Source organism: Jaculus jaculus, chromosome 17 (assembly GCF_020740685.1).
Source record: "Jaculus jaculus isolate mJacJac1 chromosome 17, mJacJac1.mat.Y.cur, whole genome shotgun sequence".
Classification (NCBI taxonomy): Eukaryota; Metazoa; Chordata; class Mammalia; order Rodentia; family Dipodidae; genus Jaculus; species Jaculus jaculus.
The window spans coordinates 55,737,771-55,743,770 of NC_059118.1; the positions used below are offsets into that span (position 1 = coordinate 55,737,771).

General features: G+C 46.6%; 1 pseudogene; it reads right to left on the minus strand.

Moving 5' to 3' along the window:
* LOC101611432 overlaps positions 1-5,286 on the minus strand; it is a 29,219-nt pseudogene extending 23,933 nt beyond the window's left edge.
* Between the last annotated feature and the right edge of the window lie 714 nt (positions 5,287-6,000).

A 6,000-nucleotide genomic window follows, 5' to 3' on the forward strand; every position in this document is an offset into this window, starting at 1 on the left:
GCTTGCCTGTGAAGCCTAAGGACCCCGGTTCGAGGCTTGACTCCCCAGATCCCACGTTAGCCAGATGCACAAGGGGGCGCACGCGTCTGGAGTTCGTTTGCAGAGGCTGGAAGCCCTGGCGCGCCCATTCTCTCTCTCTCCCTCTATCTGTCTTTCTCTCTGTGTCTGTCACTCTCAAATAAATAAATTAAAAAAAAAAAAAGTGAGGCCTAGCTGGAAGAAGTAGGTCCTTGGGGGCAAGCCTTGAGGTTATATTATCCCTGCCTTGCTTGTAGCCACAGCATTCTCTCTCTCTCTCTCCTTCCTGGCCAGTCACTGAGGCTATCTAAGCTTCAGCTGCCATAGCTGAAAGCTGCTCCCACTGCCTTGACTTTCCTACCATGTCAGCCCGTATCTCCTGAACTGTGAGCCAAAATAAATCCATCTTCCCCGTAAGTTGCTTCTGTTGGATATTTTGTCACAGCAATGAGAAAAGCATCACATATTGTCTCCATCTGCACTGTGTTCATGTTCACCACTGCACCATAGGAAGGAGGAGCACAGGCTGTCAATCAAACTGCAGAAGTCACAGCATGAGAGAGCATGGCTTATTCAAGTTGCTATAAACATTGAGCCACAAATTTGAGTCTTAGGCATTCAGAGTAACATAGCGCAATTGTGAAGGTGTCCATGGAAACCGAGACTAAGTGGTGTAAGGTTGAACCTGTGGTCGCCAGAGTTTGAGCCAGGACTGACCTTGAACTGTCTTGCCGCTGCCTTCTACGGGCACTCAGTAAACTCTGGGTGGAGGCTGGGACCAAAGGACAAAGATGGCGTTCATCCTGATAAGAGCATCCTGCTTTTGTTGGGACCCACCCTTGATCCTATGGAGAAGAAATCTTGAGCACAGTCTCTGAAGTTGTTACTTCTTGTGGTCAGCACTGTGGGTCCCAAAACCCAGGAGAGGCCAGGACTGGTCTGCCGTTCTTTTCTCTCAGACTTGACTCTGTCATTGCCTGGGATCTACCTGTCTTTCCCTTCATTCACCTCTGTTCCACACTTTCTTCGAGTTCAGATAGATGAAGATCTGCCTGCTTCGATGAAAACCAACCCTGTGAAAGAGAATGACTCACTTTATCTCCATTATATGGATGCAAAAGTTGGGTGGAGAATAACTAACTTATTTAACATCTTAGAGACACTACACATGCCATGGTTTAAATGTGAAAATGTTCTCTGTAGGCTCTTGTGTTTGAATTCTTGGTCCCCAGCTTATGAAACTATTTTGCAAGTATATGAATCTATTGGAAGGGGGGCATGGATGGAGAAAATAAGTCACTGGTAGGTGGGCCTTAAAGGTTAAACTTTGAAGCCATAGATAGCCCACACTGTATCTGCTTCTGACTCCCATGAAATGTAACTATATTAGTCAGGGTTCTCTAGAGGAACAGAACTGAGAATGAATTGTATTAAAAGAAATTTATTGGATTAGCTTAAGGCAATCCAACAATAGCAGTTGTTGGCCCAAGAGCCAAGGAGCCCAGTAGCTGCTCAGTCCATGAGGCTGGACGCCTCAGCACCCCCAATCTGGCACTGAAGGCCTGGAGGTGACCTGGAGAGCGGCTAGTCTTCCGTCCATGCCACCTTCAGTCCACCCTTGTCTTCAGCCCATGTGGAAGGCAGCAAGTAACGCCGACAGCCAGGTGAAGGGATTCCTTTCTCCCAGCGCTTCCTTAGATGAAACAACCCCTCTCCAAGAAGGGCGAAGGGCTCACTCAGGGGGAAGGACTTCGTCCTTCAGTCCATCCATCCTGGAAGCAACCTCAGACACCCACCCAAGAGGAATGGCTGTGGATTCCTAAGCAGATCCAGTTGACAACAGAGCCATCACAGGGACCAAGCATCTCATGGTCCTGCTGTCACAGCTCTGAGCGGTTCCTATTGTAATGATTTCCCCACCATGACGCACCGTATCCCTTGAATGGTGAGCCTGGGTAATCCCTTCCTCCCTTTAGTTGTTTCTATCAGTACTTTTTTATTTTTATTATTGGGGGGGGGGGGTGGTTCAAGGCCTTAGGATCTCACTCTAGCACAGAATGACCTGATACTATGTAGTCTCAGGGTGGCCTTGAACTCACGGTGATGATCCTCCTATCTCTGCCTCCCAAGTGCTGGGATTAAAGGCGTGCGCCACCTGGCTTCTATCAGTGTTTTGTCACCTCCGAGTAAAATTAATTAAAACAATACAGCAGAGCAGGAATTTGAATACTAGCAGACTGGAGCTCCAAACCACTGCAACCAACCACGATCCCATGTAACTGCTGCAGGAGAAAGTCTGCCTTACTGTCTTTAAGGCGCTAGAGTAACGGTGCAGGCTCCCAGGAAGCCATTCTGTGTTTGGTGAAGGTCTGAGGGGGAAGATAAGGAGTCTGGCTGTGACTTTGGAGAGATTATCACCCAGAATGCATTTAAGTCTGTCTTTGGGGGGGTCATATAATATGACCAGAGGAACACAGCCACAAAATGGGAGGGGGTGACTGTGAGCTTGGCTACATTTTTGTGCCGTTAGCTGGCTTCGGGTGATTCCCCAGCTGCTCTCATCAACATAGCAGCAAGAAGCAGGAGAAAGGGCTATTGCTCATGTTGCTGTGTGTAACATGCCACGGAGCCGCATGTCCTCTTGCCAATTTTGATGGAAACCCATCTTGTCTCTCCCTCTTTCTTTCTTTCTCTCTTCCTTCCTTCCTTTCTCTCTCCCTTTCTTTTTCCCATCTCTTCCCTTCCCTTTTCTTTTGAGAGAAGGTCTCACTTTGTGACCAGACTGGCCTTGAATTTGTGATCCTCACACATCTATTCTAGTGCTAGGGTAACAAATGTGCACCACCATGCCTGTCTTCTGCAGTGTGTTTCCTGTTGTACCTCTTTGACCTTTCCTAAAGTCCTTGCCCATTCCCCATGGTGTCCCTGCCCCCCCAACCCTTAGCAAACTAAGGAAAATGAACCCATTTTCCTCTCTTCAAAAGCTACCATCATGTTTAGAGGTGTTTTCCTTAAAATCCCCCAAAGACAAGCACAGAAGACCTTTTGTCTTTAAGGCTTTTTACATGATCATAAAGGAAAGGCAACATCACAAAAACAATGACCCTAACGAGGCAGTCAGTAGCCCAGCATACCACAAAGTCCCTATGGTCACAGTCCCTTGCATTCATGAGTTGTTATTTCCTTGTTTCTAAGGACATCTGTCTATATAGTTCAAGCTGGCCAGGAACTTACTACGCAGCACAGGCTGCTCTCAAACTCATGATCCTCCTGCCTCTCTACCTCCTGAGTACTGGGGAAAGTAATCCTGGGATTATAGTCATGCTTGGCCTCAGATATGGTTGGTTATTATTTTTTTTTTTTGGTTTTATAAAATATAATTTTATTTTGTTTCTCTGCTGTTACATAGGGCACAACATTTTCACAAGGCTTTTGCGGGGGGGGGGGGACTACAGTCATTGATTAGCAACATACAATACAGCGGCCCAACTCTGTAAAGAACAATTGCACAAAGTGGACACCCTCTCACATGTGCGCAAATCTGCATGGAAAAGTACTGAAGTTTTCCACGTGGACGTGTGGACTTTCCTCCCCTTTCTTGTGTCTGAAGAAATGACGTGCACTGTGATTTGTCCAAAGCAATGCTTGCCCTTGAGCAGCATCATGCTCCTTCTGTTACATGGTGGAGGGAAGACCAGAACTGCAAAGGCAGGAGGTGTGAGTGAGTTTTTACTGGGAAGGGAAGTTGTCAACTCAAACAGCAGCAAGTGAAGAATGAATAGGAAACTTCCTGTTGTCACAGACAAACATGACCTCCAAAATATGTGACGTAAGAGGCGTTTGGCTTTGTGACCCCCAAGCTCAGCTACATTAAGTGCTTTCTCATTCAACCTAATACTTATGGATTCCTACTCAAAAGGCATATGCAGTAAGAGCACCAAAAAGCTGCTTTCTGAAAGGAAATCCCCCAAAAAGAGTCAGGGAGGGACTGTAGGAATCAAGAAGTTATACGGAACACTCTTTAAGTTGTAATTAACTACATTTTCGTATCTTCACAGTAATACAAAACACAGTCGCTTGGTAGAACTGGTTCAGATTACTTAAATGCCAAATACATTTTTAGTGCTGAAAGTTACTTATGTTCATATGAAATGAAGTTATTAATACTTTTCTGCAGCAGTAACTGCACACCAGGAAGGCTGAGACAAACACAAGTGAAGGAATGGAGTTTTCCCAAAGCTGCAGTGGGAAAAGACTATAGTTGATTCCATACACATGAATGGGTTTTTCTGCTTTAGGAAGCTGAGTGGAGTCAGGAACGGAAATGTAAAAGGGCTTCCTTGATGGGAAGGTGGATGACACCCATTGTGCCTTTAGCTTACAGCACCGGCTGTGGTATCACATTCCTCTCCTGCAGTGTCTGATGTCCCTAATGTTGTCTCTAATCAACTGCATGATGAGGGCGCTGTCTTTGTAGGAGTGAGTCTTCATTCAGTGTATCGAGTTCTGCGATGGCCCCTGTGTTAGCCAGTGTGCAGCCAAGACTCTGGGTTATTAAGGATCCCATGGTAAAATACAGAAAAGTTAAGAGCCAGCCCCAAGGAGGATTACATGCGTGGACTGCATCTCTTTCTTGTTTATATCAAATGCCTCTTGGTAAGCTCCTTGAGAATTGTCTATGGTTTATTTTGGATCATCACCACATGCAACTTCAGCAAGGTATCTGAAATGATCTCCCTTCATTTCCTTTTTTTTTTTTTTTCGAGGTAGGGTTTCATTCTAGCTGAGCCTGACCTGGAATTCACTGTGTAATCTCAGGGTGACCTTGAACTCACGGCAATCCTCCTACTTCTGCCTTCAAAGTGCTGGGGTTAAAGGCGTGCACCACCATGCCTGGCTCTCCCTTCCATTTTAGATAGAAGACCTTCCTTTCTGTATTCGGTGCACTGGCTATTAAATACTTATCCAAAACTTCCAGGACTGTGGTGCAAATCGACCTCAGCTCTGACTCCACCTTCTCCAAATAGTCATTAATCAGCTGCAACTTCTTGTCAGAGGTGTCGCTTTTCTGCTCAACGCTGGAGATGACCCTCCAGATGGACCTGCGACCCCCAACCATGTTCTTGCAGGTCACCGAGAGCAAATGGCGCTCCTAATTGGTCAGCTCGGGCCCCTGCTCCATCATGGCCTCATGCAGGTGGTCATGTGGTGGTACCACTTGGCTTGCTTGGCCACCTTGGCCTTCTGGATCAGCTGGGTCTTATCCATGGAGTGCCCAGGACAAGGGGCCAGAAGACCAGCACCCACCTGGATGGGGAGGAGTGCCCCAGGAGATCTTCAAGTCTCTGCAGCCGCTGCCCAGTGCCACAACTTTCTGGATAGAGTTTTAATGGCCTTGGCTTACTGAATCTACTCTCTGAGGTAGAGTCAGTCGCAGGGGCTGTTTCTGTCCTTGGCTCCACCTCCCAGCCTGAGCTGACAGCCCACCTCTTCCCTTCCAGTAGCTATTGATTTCTCTAAAGATTCTAGAGGGCTATGCTCTCTCCCTTCATTGGCTGGTGCCTCTCACAGCTTTGCCTGAACACAGTTCTTGTCTCCAAGGGAAGAGGACCCATCCTCTGGCTCTTCCCACTTTTGGGTGGCTTTATCTCCCAAAGGCTGTGCTTATTATTATCTATACAGTTGGCCTCACTGTGGCTTAATTTGGTGCTTTTTCCTCTGAAAGGCATGTAATTCTCAGGTGGCAAATGTGTACTTTTATCGTAATCCTGAATCCATGGATCTTTAGGGAGACACAGTTCTTATCCAAAACCAGATGTGCGTTCTGAGCTTGTACAAGGCACATGCCTACGTTTTAGTGTTATCTGTGACCTTAGTTCTAATAGTGTTTGTTTAATGAATTTGGGAGCCCCCATGTTAGGTGCATATATGTTTAGGATTGTAATGTCCTCCTGTTGGAGTGTGCCCTTAATCAATATAAAG